This window comes from Lissotriton helveticus, chromosome 7 (assembly GCF_964261635.1).
Source record: "Lissotriton helveticus chromosome 7, aLisHel1.1, whole genome shotgun sequence".
Lineage (NCBI taxonomy): Eukaryota > Metazoa > Chordata > Amphibia > Caudata > Salamandridae > Lissotriton > Lissotriton helveticus.
In genome coordinates this window covers 540,140,088-540,154,730 of record NC_136068.1, presented here as the reverse complement: position 1 = coordinate 540,154,730, position 14,643 = coordinate 540,140,088, and the positions used below count along the sequence as shown (strand labels likewise).

Below are 14,643 nucleotides of genomic sequence, written 5' to 3'. Positions count from 1 at the left end.
TAATGTGGGAAAATGTTTATTTATTAGGCAGTGTTCAATTTTGTTACTGATACAGTCACTTTGTTACAGGAAATGTATTATTATGTTGAACGGCGTGTTCTGTATGTGTGCATGAAACAAATTTACCATTTAATTGGCTAAGGTGTTCTAACAACAATCTTAATGTTCATTTGGGTGTGAACTATTGAAAGTTGAAGTATTTTCTGTAATTCACTTCTGCTCCGGAGAGTTGCAAGGACATCTAATTGGCTTACATGTTGTATGGAGGACTTTCCTGAGCTTTATGTTGGTTGGTTGCGAACTATTGAAAGTAGAAGTGTTGTCAGCCATTCATTTCCCCTCTGCAGAGTAGGAGGGACATCTGAATGACTGACGTGTTCCAAGGAGGACTTTCCTTAGCTTAATGTTAATTGGCTGGAAACTGTTGAAAGTGAAAGTGTTGTTAGCGATTCCTTCCTGTTCGTGGAGTATTAGGGTAACGCGCTCCAAGAGGGACTTTACGAAGCTTAATGTTCATTGGCTGTGAAGTATTAAAAGTAGAAGTTTTGGCTGTCATTCCTTCCTCCTCTGTGGAACAACATGGACATTTTATTGGCTAATGTGTTCCGGGCACAAGTTTGCTCCTTATTGGGTGGGAACGGTTCACTGTTGTCAGTGATTTTGTGACGCACTTCCAAAGGAGTATGGCAAAGGGAAGTAGTAGAGGGGAGTTTAGGAACACTATTAACTCTGTACAGTGCTCATAAGGTGATGGAGAGGGATTATGAAGGAAAAAAATGTTTTGATATGTTTCATGGGCCATTTATATAATTGTCGTGTGGTGTATAAATCACGGTGGAAAAATGACAGTGTCTTGCGGGTGACATACTTCTCAGGAGTACTATTTACTTCTAATGTGGTGTTTACTTTTCTGATGGGGATGTGAGGTTGCGCTGCAAAAAATTCAGTCTAAGTTTGAAACAGTTTTTATTTAGCAAATACAAGTAAACTTTCTTCAGAAACTGTAGCTGTATATATGAAAGGGGTGACAATTAAAAATGGAATTTCATAAAATATCAGTTAAGAGTGGCTATATCCTTCTTTTTTCTGCTACAGTTTGTAAAAGTGTTGCCCAATATTCTTGATAATGTAAGAGGGCATCAGTTACTTTTAGATTAAGTAGAATAGAAGTGCTACAACAAACACTCCCGCACTACATTATCTGAGGTCAAGAGAACAAGTAAAAAACAGTTAAATACAAGTGACTTCATATTACATAGAAATGTATGCATTATTATTTTTCAAAGTTGTATTCTGTAGAATTCAGGAACGATCTGTCGTAGAGCTTAGAGGTTGCACACTGTTCCGCCAACAAACCACATACTCACTTAAAAATATATAGGATGGTACTCTTATAATATACTGTACTGGTCATATATATTCTTTAGGGAGAAGGTGAATAGGAACCGCAAATAAGAATATAAATTCGAAAATAACATTCAGAAATGTAGGGTTTATTAAATATTTAAAGTAACAAAGTAGGCATGATAGCTATATTTTTTATTCTGCAATTTCGTAAAATATGTTTCTTGAAAAAAATACCTGATCAAGTATATTTTAATATTTGAAAGCTATATTACAGATGGTGCAGAAAAATCTCCTATTCCTCTTCTGTAACAATAGGGCAATCTATTACAATATAACAATTGATACCATTATTACAGTAAAAAGAAAAGGAAAATAAAGTTATCTATTTAACAGAACATCCATAATGAAATACTTTCGAGCGGTAATTATTTAATGAACTTCTTTTCTCCGGGAGGTGAAAAAGTTTGATCTTCGTGGCGACGGGTCATAAACTCCTCTCAGATCATGACTGTGAGAATTATAATATATATATATATATTCACAGTATATGATCACAAGGGGGAACAGACTAAAAACCAGAAGCCAGTGACGTTGCTTATATATCTTTATTCTTTGTGCCGACGGGTCATGAACTCCACTGAGATCAGCATAACTGGTAATGTTATGATATATATATTAACAGTATATGATCCCTAGGGGAAAACACAGAAACAACTGGAAGGGGGTGAGGTTGATTGTAAATGTTTAGGGTTTGCGCCGACGGGTCACCAACACCTCTCAAGCGAAGTACAGTATCAATATTATAATATAGAAAGTCACAATATATAAGCTGAAAGGAGCCAGAAAAGGAGCAATGTTTGTTGTAATCTATCTGTTTCTGAAAACAAGCTGCTGATGTTACAGAGAAAAAGCAAAAAAACATGCAATAACATTTTTTTATAGATATAAATGTTTAAATATTGACAAATACCCACAAATTATAACTAAGTACTATGCCTATGCCATATTGAAAGAACTTACATCTTCAGAATATGTTTGTTGACGCAAAAGAAGAATATGATACTAGAAAAGGGAACCTGCATCACAGATTGGCGACTCAGAAATAACTTGCGAAAACGAAACTAATTGCACAGTAGGTGTGGTTTATATAGCTTTTGGTTGTTTAATAGTCTATGGAAGGAAGATTTGCTCAGCCTATGTAGATGTCATGTTTTACAGTTTACACATGCTCACCTTTTAACTGTTTTACTTCTGCATGTGTTGGGAAAAGTTACAAACTGTGAAGCTGTAAAGGTTTCGATTTCCATAGTAACACTTATAAGGTCATTATTATCTACATACGTTGGTGATTTTAAAAAGTGTTACCCTGTGAACTGTGGGGCATATTACCAACAACTAGCGATAATTATCGCTATGTTGGTTTAGCGGTGATATTTTTATCGCCGAGCTGTGGCGATTTTTATCGCTTAGGAGCCTTGATATTATCAAGGTTTATCTCCTAAGCGATAAAAATCGGCCGAAATGCATGAATATCGCTGAAAAGTCAGCAATATTCATGCATTACCGAGCTAATGCTCTTAGCCATGTTATCCACCTACCATTGGATAACATGACTAAGAACTGCTCAGGGGCAGGTGTTAGCTTTTGGAGATATTCGCGCTTAGCGCGAATATCTCCAAAAGTTGGTAATAGGAGATAGCGATGTTAGCGACTGTTTCCAGTCGCGAACATCTTGGCACGCCCACTTTGCATGTCATTAGTGATAAATATCACTGACATGCAAAGCGGGGCCCAAGATGGTCGCTATCTCCTACTAGCTGTCGTTAACTGGTGTTAGCGACAGCTAGGTAATAGGGAGATAATTTTATCTCCGCTTTCTTGGCTTTTAAAGCCAAAAAAGCAGAGATAAACCCCCTTGATAATATGCCCCTGTGTTCTTTGCATTCTCATGATTAAAAACATCTAAATAGAAGACATAAAAAAATATCTTTTACAATAGAAGAAAAAAAGGATTAATATTTGGTATTACTATGCTTCTTAATTAGAAAAATGCTAGCATTTGTAAATCGAAAAGCTACCCTCGGTAAAGTGTGCTGGCGCTTGGGGCGTTGGGAAGATTAAGCAAGGTATTACTTACAGTGAGATAGTGGTAAGTTAAGATGCTGATGGCCTTTGAAATCGAAATGTGAACACTGTTCATGAAAGACAGGTATTATAGGTGCTGTGTCATACTTTTACCACACTTATATGTGAATTACTGCTAATTAAGTTGAAAATATTCTTAAATTATAAGTAGGGCTCCTTGATTTATGTTTTTACTTATGTTTACAGATAAATACAGACAGAAAAGTATTTATTTCCCCCTCTGTATTTATTTTAAAGTGTGGATGAATACGGAAATTGGGTTATTTTTTTAACATTTGTAAATGCTGTCAATGATGAATAGTAGGGCAATAGGTCTGTAGTTATGAAAGTGAAAGGGTCAAAACAATATAAGACTTTTAGAAAATATCCTTAAAGAGCAATATATATCCTCGTATAATAAAAGTCGCACATTTTAATTTGAAGGTTGTGTATAGTTTATCATGTGTGTGAAAACGGTCAGTCTTTCACCCATGAGTGCACATTTATCAGTAAAATAAATGTGGAAATATACTAATTTCAGATTAATTTTTTTTACAAAAAACAAAATATATATGGGTAAATAGACATACACCTATTTTTTTTTAAATATGGATAAATATAGATGGAAATGTCCAAAAAATAAATACCATAAAACCAGGAGGTATAATAAGTCAAAAAACACTACTGTTAAGTTTGGTTTTACTATAAAAAGTATACATGTGTTTTTAAATTTTACTTAACAAACACTATAGGTTATCGGGATATTGTAGTTAGATATTGACATTTAAAAAAACTTTGAAATTTACTGAAAAAAACCATAGGTTTGAATTACGTTAAAGTTGAAAATTAGCATTTAAAAAACCTTTGAAATTCACTGAAAAAACATAGGTTTGAGGCAGGTTATAGTTAGGAATTATCATTTGAAAAACCTTAGAAATTCACAGAAAAAAACATACGTTTTAGGGGTATTATAGTTAGCTGGACAGTTCACTCATACAAAACCATAGAAATTTCTCCGTTATAGTTAGTTGTACTAAGTATAACTCGCGCGCCCGCAATCCACTGCTGATGATGTCACATATGACATAATTCATGACATGGTCAGTGACATCACTGATGACATCACCGATGACATCATCCAGTGAATGTGGTTTGGTTCGTTAGTTAAATATGTTTTTAATATATATAGCAATCTGCATTGAAGAATTACATGGATATATAAATATATTGCTTCAAGATGACCAGATAGTAATCAAAATCGCGGAAACAACAGCTACGAATGCAGTGCTACATGCAAGAAATTTCCGTCAGAATTCCCTAACACAGAATATTCCTTATGGGGAATTTTTACGCATAAAAAGAATATGCTCAGAAGATGCTGAATGGCAAAAACATAAGAATGAAACCACAAAGAGATTTAAAGGCAGAGGCTATAATGACGAGGTAATAAAAAGATGCCACAAGAGAGCAGATTCAAAAACAAGAGATGAGTTACTCAAGGAAAAGTTACCAATCAGTGAGACAAACAAAATTCGTTTGATTACAACACTGTCACCAGAAGCACAACAAATAAAGTATATTTTAAAGAAAAACTGGACGATCCTTCAATTGGATCCAACACTTGTTCCCATTATAGGAGACCAACCAAACGTTACATTCAGAAGAGCACCAAATCGAAAGGATAATCTGGTCAAAAGTCATTTATGGCAAAATAAGAACAAATCTACACAATGGCTACAAACTACTGCCTTTAATAAATGTCATAATTGCAAAGTCTGCCAAATTGCACGGAACACCAAGGAGGTAATTTGGGCAAACAAAAAGATCTGGAAAATCAAGAAACTAATAACATGCAAGACACTATTTGTGGTTTATGTAATTGAATGCCCTTGCCATCTGAAGTACGTTGGGAGTACTATTTACGAACTAAAAAAAGGAATTTTGGAACATGTGAGAGCCACGATTGCTAAGGATCGAAGCAATGCTGTGGCCAAACATATGGAACAGGCGCACAATAGTGATTGAAGCAACTCAGATTCTACGGCATCGAATCTGTGGAACAACACGTGAGAGGAGGGAATCACGAGAAAAAACTGCATCAATAGGAATCAGGACAAATACTGGCACTCCAAACTTACACGCCACACGGTCTTAACCAGGACGAAGAACTTTATGTATATTTATAGTAAATTAACAAATGTATTTCGCTTCCAAAGTTTTGGGTTAGCTCCCAATTTTAAACTCCCAATATTTAATTTGTTTTTACTTTTACATTTTTATTTTTTCCCTTTCCTAAATAGTTTTATGCACATCAATGCAAACTGACAGGATAATTTAAATCAATCTATATTGAAAACAAAGAAATTAGCCCACGAGGGGCGCAAAACCAGAAATAAGATAAAAGAGAATTATGATGTTTAAACACCTGAAATTAGGGGTCAATTATAAATTGTTATTGGATGAGAAAAATGGTGTTTTCAAAATGAGTTCGTAATATGTTAAAATATAAATCTTAAACCACAGTTTGCATAAAAACTACAAAGACCAGAATGCCAAAGGTCTGACCATGTAGTTCGCACACGCAAAAAAATGGTGTAACAGGAAGTCATGTGATTATTTTTTTTTCAAACAAGTATGCTGAGAATTATTGGCAACCTAACTGTGAACAAGTTCTCATGAAGGACGAAGCGCGTAGGTTGGAAGCTGTGGATTAACCTGACTAACCCGTATTTTGGAAAATAAACGCTGGAGGAAATCTTTTATTGTATGCGCTCCATTTTGTCACTTCTCAAGGGAAGTAATTCATTGCTGGATAAATATCGTCTGGGCTCAGCTGAAGGAGCTCTGCACTGCGGAAAAGAGTGCCGCTGAAAGCAGCAAAAACTGGGCCCCTTCTGTTGGAATATTATATATATATATATATATATATATATATATATATATATATATAAATATATATATATATACATGCCTTTTACAATAGTAAATTAAAATAAATAACCTACAAAATGTAATATAAACTTAAATATATATTTTTAAGATTAGTGTTGCATTATATATGTATATATATATAAAGACACATATGTGTGTGTGTTTATATAAGTATATGTTTATATATAGTATTACAGATTAATTTACATTTCTTTAATTTACATTATATTATTGTTATATATTACAATTTTTAAGATTTACTATATACATATAAATATATATTTATGTATACATGTTTTTAATGCATGTTATTTAACAATATTAGTGTGAAACAATATTTCTTTCTGACATTTTTGCTCTTACCATTATAAGTATAGGGAGATAATATTTTTTCAATCAATATTTCTGACCCAATATTTTTGGATCATGTCAGTGATTTAATATTTTGGATGGCCAGGATTGATTGCCATAAGGTTGTACGAGGATGCCACATGTCAGCCAAACACTCCACGATATGACTAATCCTTACTGGCATCGGTTCAAATGTTGCTAGAGCTGCTCATCATAACTGCCTTCCAGCTTGGGCCTCTGATTTATTATGGGCTATTGTATGCTATTTTGACTTCTAAGGTTCTAACCCTACATCATGTCCCTCAAGTCCCCCAGTAAGGCGTTGATCGCTCTGCTTTGCTGCATTGAGGACAGAGGGTTGAAGGTGTGTAATTGGTGCTTAGTTTTCAACCCATAAGTATGTACACTACCAGAAGCATATATGAACAAAGGAGGCAGGCAGTTGAGACTGAAGGAGAATTGTGAACATGTCTGTTTTTTAACATCCTGAGGCAGAGTGACAGCCCTAGTTGGGCGCATATCTAGCGGAAAAATAATTGAAAATCAAGTGGGGAAGGGAAACAAGGGGCCTATGTAGGTAAATCCAGTTTTGCGATTCTGAAAAAGCGATTTTCTGCGAATCGCACTTTCGGAATTGCAAAACGGGATGTAGATAAAAAATCGCTAATAAATAGCGATTACCAAAAATTCACATAATTATTTTGCGATTTCTCAAATAGTGATCCCTTATTAGCGAATCGCTAATAAAGAATCGCAAAAACGGGAAAAGACAATTCAGATGCAGAATGATGACATCACAATCAGGAAGTGTGACTGCCCATGCCGCACCTGATTGCCTGCACCTGTTCCTGAGTCAGTTGCTGCCTGAAAGAGAGTGAGGAGGGAGTGTAGATTTGTCTCTGCAACTAACAGTAGCTGAAATGGAATCCCAGGGTGGGGACAAGCAGGCTGAGCAACACAGCAGGAAGAGAAAGCAAACATTTTCAGAGAGGGAACTTGAGGTATTGACTGAGGAGGTAGTGTGTCAACATGACCTCCTGTTTGGGAAAGCCTCACTTCGTGTCCCTGAGGCCAGGAAGAGAAAAATATGGACTGACAACCAAGAGAAGGTAAATGCCATAGGCGTAACCCACCGTACCACCAAGGACTTAAGGAAGAGGTGGTACGACATGAGGCAGAGATCAAAGGAGAGGGTGGCCACCAGATTGGCAGAGGCAAGGAAGACTGGAGGTGGGACCTCCAGTGCACCAGATGTGATGCCCCTGGAGGAGTTGGTGGAGGGCACACTCATTCCTGAGGCAATGATGGGCGTGGCTGACTTTGACAGCTCTGAGAACAGAGAAACCATAGAAGGTAAGATGCATGCCAATATCCCCAAAACATACCCATCCCACTCCTACCCCAAAATACCCATGTATGAATAGGAATCCGGTCCACGTTTTGAGGATCACCCTGTATTGCATGATGGGAAATGTAGTCCCATGCACTGAAAACTGGTCCTGTGACACATACAAAGGGTACATAGGGAACAGTCATACTAGCAATGTGCAAAATAGACAAGTAGTCATGTCATTTGTAGTGTCAAGAGCTTTATTGATATGAAAAAAATAAAAACACACAACTCATGTGTGCTATTTTATTGCAGCTGGACCCACAACACAGGACAGGCACAGTGGCTGCAGTGGGGGAGACAGCAACAGATGAGGAGCAGGCAGGGTGCCACACGTGACACACCAGCAGTGCAAAACAAAGGCGCAAAATTGTTTCTGCACTAATACCAATGGTATCCGAGTCTATGGATAATGAAGAGGGCACACAGGCTGCAGAAACACAAAACCCAAGGCAGGCCACAACACAATCCTGCGCACCAAATACACTTGGCAGTGGTGCAAGACAGAGGGCGCGGGCCAACAACAGCAATGCCTCCTCGGGTACAGACTCGGTCTTCGCAGGGCTGGAGGGTAACATGTTGCGTGTGCAGCGCCTGCAAAGTAAAGGGATAATGTCAATCCAGCGCCAGCTAGCACAACACAACCGCCACATGTCGGAGCTGAGATTTGGGGTGACAGCAATCGCACAAGCTTCGGAGGCAAATCTGAGGGAAAAGAGAAGGGACAGGCAGGCCCGGCGCAGGGAACAACATTGGCTACACACCCGCCTGGACCAGTTCACAAAGGCTGTCAGCCGGCAATCCACAGCAATATCCATGCTAGCACGGCGAACAATAAGCATGCAACATGAGATGGCACACTGCTGCCAGGACTTTGCTCGGGGTCTGGTGCAGGTGACACATGCGGGCTGTTGTCACTGGGGGAATTGGAACACCAGGGAGCCTGGACACAGATGGGCAATCCAGCAGGAGCACACCGACTCCAGCAATACCTTCTGAAAAGCGTAGGAGTGGGCGTCAGGGCAGAGCTGTGGATGACAACAGCGAGGCAAGTGCACAGGCTGAAGGAGGGGCATCAGGGCGTGCACGCTGGAGGTGAAGGGGCGGCATTCATCAATGGCATGTTGTGAGGCAACGCATGCCATGAGGACTACTGAACTCACTATCATGATGGCACTGTGTGGACAATACCATGTGCTACCAACAAAGTTACAGTCACACTGTGTGACTTTTCACATCCTGCAGTTAGGGGAATAAACCTATTTTCTTTTCATCAACATTAGTCATTGTGTTATTTGTTCTCACCTAGAAGTAGTTCTGTGTGATGTCATCACGTCTCAGGCGCCCGGCAGCTGCCCCGGCTCCACCTGCATGTCTGCGTTGGGGAGCTGGATCCTCCTCATTTGATGTGTCTGTTTCTGTCAGATCCACTGGGGTGCCCTTCTTGGTAGCAATGTTGTGTAGCATTGCGCAGGCCACCACAATCTTGCAACACATCTCTGGGCTGTACTGTAGGGTACCTCAGCTCTTATGGAGGCACCGGAAACGGCTTTTGAGGATTCCAAATGTCCTCTCAATGGTGGCTCTTGTGGCTCTGAGGGCAGTGTTGTACCTCCGCTCAGCAGCTGTGGATGGATTGAGGTAGGGTGTCAGGATGTAGTCCCACACGGCATAGGCACTGTCGCCTGCAGGGATAAAGTATGTTGTTGTTTACTAAGATACTGCAAGTTCAGACATTGCATACTACTGTTTGTGTGTGCCAAATAATTACCTAGCAGGTATCCCTCTCCAAACTCGCCATTTGTGAGTCCGCCATGTAAACCACAGTGTCGAAAAATGAAGGAATCATGAGTGCTTCCAGGGAATTTTGCTACTATAAATGTATTCACATGTTTGGCATTGCAGACTACCTGGATGTTTAAAGAATGGTATGACTTTCTGTTTCTAAAAACATACTCATTGTGTGATGGGGGGACAGTGCGACATGTGATCTGTCTACGCAACCAAACACGTGGGGGAATTGAGCAATTTGGTAAATATCTTCTTTTGTTTAGTCCAGTTCCTGCTGTGTGTCTGGGAATTTGATGTGGTGGTGCATCCTCTGCATTATGGCATTGAGGAAAGCTTCGAAAAAGCGCGAAAGTGCACTCTGGGACACCCCTCCTACTGCGGCTATAACCCCCTGAAAACTCTGTGACGCTAGGAGGTGCAGTGAGCACAACACCTGTATGTGTGTGGGAATGGTGTGGGCCCTGTATGTGGGGTGCTCCAGCATGGGTGTCAGTTCCTCTATCAGCTCCAGGATACTTTCTGGATGCAGCCTGTAGTGCACATGGATGTCCGCCTCACTGCGTTGGAAGAGGGTTATGCGTGTCCTGTAAATCCTCTCCTGGCGTCTCCTTCTCTCTACAGCCTCTCGGATATGCAGTCTCCTGGCTATTACATAAAGCCTAGCCATTGTGAGAAGCCACTGTTACATTATGGACCTGCTTAAATAGGTTGCAACTGATTACCACCTGGTCTGAGTTGGTGGTAATAGAGAAGTGCAAAATAGCGAATTTCGTGAAATCGCTATTTGCGATTTTTACCTACATAGCATTTTGTGAATTCGCACTTTTGCGTAACGGTGTTTGCGATTTTTGCAATTATTGGTACGCACCTTCCAACAAAAAAAAAATCGCAAAAACCATAAATCGCTAATTTGGTAATCGCATTTTTTGCGATTAGCAATTTTGCATTGCACATTACTTACCTACATTGCATCACACACATTTGCGATCGCAAATACCCAGAATTCTGCGAATTTCGGGGTTTGTGATCGCAATACACCTATCTACATATGGCCCTCACCTCTTCTGCCTTAGTGCAATCGTTCTGTGCAACTTCCCTCAGGCTATAAACGTAGTTTCACACTTTAAATGCAGGCCAGAACCCAATTTGGAAAAGATGTTTCCACAACTGTGAAAGCATCTGCGGGTCCTGCAATCCAGGTGCACATTCTAAAATCAGCCAAAGGAAATAACGTACAATTTAGGCCTATGAAACTTCTCTCCCTTAGGGCCTTTTGACCTAAGCCTTCCAAGCGATTGGTCTCATGGCAGAGGAGTAGAGAACAAATGAATGACTGATCTGGGGGATAATAGCTCAGTGGGCTCACAGAAGCTGCATCATATACATCTTGAAATTATCTCAGCATTCTGTTTTTCCATAATAGTTAATGGATTGGCATAACAAGGCTTCAGATAGCAAGAATCTTCTCCCTTGCACAAATAAGAGACCCCTCCCTCTCCATGAAAACAACCCTTTGCTCAAGCATAAAACCAAAGGGAAAACAATCATTTCAGAAAGAGCAAATCACTGTGCCTGAAAGATCTGATACACTAAATTAATGGGAAAATCAGTTCACGGAATTTGATGATCATGGGGCAACACTTTAGGCATAACAATCCTAATACTTGACTGATAAGACATCTAATTTGAATTTCAGGAGGAGATACTAAAGGCCTGCTCTATGACTCTGCACATCAGATCACAGGTGGTCCACCAGAGGAAGACTGGAGATTTATCTTCAAGGTTAACTAATGAAACACAAATTACGTCACACACAGTGCTGGGGGCAACACTAACTGAAGTATTAGTGTACTGTAGAGATGTCAAATACAGTACAATGTAGTTTGAGATTGGAATAAAAATTGCCCATGACATTCTGAACTCATCATTATTCTTTTATATGTGTTTAGAGCCATCGGTTTCACATGTACCTTTTCTGTGATGGATCTGAGTGTTTCATATCCTATATACATACCATTTTGCAAAGCTGTGATGGGTTATTTCTATAAGAGACAGTGAAACCTTGATTTTCTGTTGATTTGAATTTGAATACAGTTCTGTTTTTTGGAGTGTAGCAGAAGGAAATGTGTTCCTTCCAGTCCAGGATCGGTATCCAATATATATTACGTATTGCTTGACTGTTTTCCCCAGACCTTATTCTATAGTGATTTGTATCTAATGATTATGTGTCCCATGTCTCCTTATGAGGACTTGTATTGTATTAAGTTGGATACATTTAAAAATTGGTGTTGGTCCATAATGTAAATAAAACATTTATGGCCAGATGTACAAAACTATTTTGCGATTACATAGCCTCTGATTCGCGAAATACAAGTTTATGTTTTGCAACATGCAAGGCATTATTTCGACTGGAAATGTCATTCCAACTGGCACAGTACAGTTTTTAATTCATATACAATTGCTAATGATAAGTGGTATGTAATATGTAATATTACATACCACTCCTGCTCCTTTGCGAGTCAATATGCAATGTACATTAGTGATCTGTTACTCAGACCGGAAAGGCTGGCGGGAAGTTATTTGCAAGACAGCTTCCACCTTGTGAATCATGGCCTTCAGTAGGAGGTACCAGGTGCAGCTGGCAGGGAACAGTGGTGGGGGGCGGTGGCTGGATAGTTAGAAACTTACCTGCTCACCGCTGATCACCCGCCGCTACCTTTCCTCCTTTTTCTGCTCTTCCTCGTTTCCGGCTGCACCCAGGTTTCCAGACTCCCCTAGCTAATCAGGACGTTGCTGTCATCAACATAATGGCAGTGTCGTGATTGGTCTGAGTGACATGGTTCGACACTTAGATGGGAAGTAGGAGCCTATGCATGTTCTCCACCCAGGTGGAGATCATACTAAGTGCGCATGATGGTCATGTGCACTAAGGTGCACCATTCACTCCTCCCTCTGAAATGAGCTAAGACCCACCTGCCCTAACCTAGCTACAGTCCATTATAATAAAATTAAAATGATAATAACGCTCTGTTATTATCATTTAGCTTTTCCTTTGCACTGCTCTTAGAGCAATGGGGTGACGAGCCTCTGCCTTAGCGGAGGAGCCATCGCTGGAAGGTACTCGACATGCAAGGGACATGAAAGTGTGTCCCCCTTTCCTTGGTAAGCTGCTATGCAATGTATCTGGTACCGAGACCTAAGAGGGGTGAGTAACACATTTGTAGGGCTGCATACACCATGTCAGTGCTGTATTTTGGCAGTGGGTGTGCAGAAAGCAGTCTAGTGAACACCTTTTTGCCAGTGGAGTAATGCTTGCCCCTGCAGCTCCTCCGGTACAGGGAGATACCAGAGCTCCAAGGGGTCCCCTCCAGCACTATTAATGGGTGGTCGACTCCTAGCCTGAAAGCTCATGACTGGGTCCAAAGTGTGGGGGGCCCCCTCCAGGTACTTTGCAAGGGGGGACCCTCCAGATATGTTACACCACTGCTTTATGCCCCCCCAAATCTGCTCAGTGAATGTCATCTAATATTGGTTGTTGCATTACATCTATTTCACTGGCCATTGTGTCAGTATGCTTTAGGACATTCATCTTAGAATGGTTTGCAACATACGGAGGAATGCTCTTTCTATGCTTGCACAGCATGTAATACTTTTTTCCATTGGAAGGAGGATACAAATACTCCTAATGCACAAGGGTTCCATGGGTTTCTTATCCCATAAGCTGACCACCACAAATGTCAACATTGTCAGGATTTGAGGACCAAATCTCCCATAACCAAACCTCAGTGCCTCCTCCCCATCTCCTTGTCTCCAAACAATGTGACCATTGGATCATCAGGCACTATAATTATGCCTATCTCTTGCAGCCACTTCCTCACCTCTTTCATGAAGTTGGCTTTTTTTAGGAAATCTCCACCAGAAACGGTTATATTTTTTACTTTAATACTATTTTTGGAAGTAACCCATGTCAGTTTAAAGGGTTGCTGTCAAAACAATGGCACCATTCAATGAGAACGGATGCAAGATGGAGGAACCTCATAAACCTCAATATCTGTATTCAAAGATCGCAAATAGACTACTGCCTCATGAATATTAAAGAGGAAGACGTTTTGTGACTTCTCGGAATAGACATTTTGCACTGTACCCCAGTTGCATGGGAAAATGATGGTGAAGTTGCAAACAAGCTGGAATGAAAATAATACTTTAGTACATCAGAATTTAAATTGAGATTGATTAACTTGTTTTATGCAGTAGCCGCTGATGATTTCAAAATGGGAATGTAGTAAATGCAGTAGCGGCTGGTGTCTGGTAAAAATGGTAGGCAACATGGGGCAGTAACAAACAAATAAAAAAAACACTTAACTGATGCTCGGCGCTCTTCTACGAGCTGCTCTTCTGCTCCTCTGGGCACAGGCTCCCAGACTCCCCTGAATCCAATTCCGATACTGCCCTCACCATGGCAGCCACATCAGGATTGGGTGGAGCACTCCATCTGGAGCTGGGATCCTGCACCTGCTGTCTCTCCAGCTAGCAAGGCAGCTGGGTTGGAAAGGAGTCAGTGCACATGACAGTTTGGTCATCATAAGAAGGCTGGCCAAACCGTCATGCACACTGACAGCAGTGCCCAACACTCCCCCTCCCCATACTGCAGTGATGTGGCCCCACACACAAGACAAATATGGCCAAAAAATAAAATGATAATCATTGTA

General features: G+C 40.1%; 1 pseudogene; it reads left to right on the top strand.

Annotated features, from left to right (window-relative positions):
• LOC144769156 (YTH domain-containing family protein 2-like) overlaps positions 1–11,725 on the top strand; it is a 49,330-nt pseudogene extending 37,605 nt beyond the window's left edge.
• Positions 11,726–14,643: the final 2,918 nt, after the last annotated feature.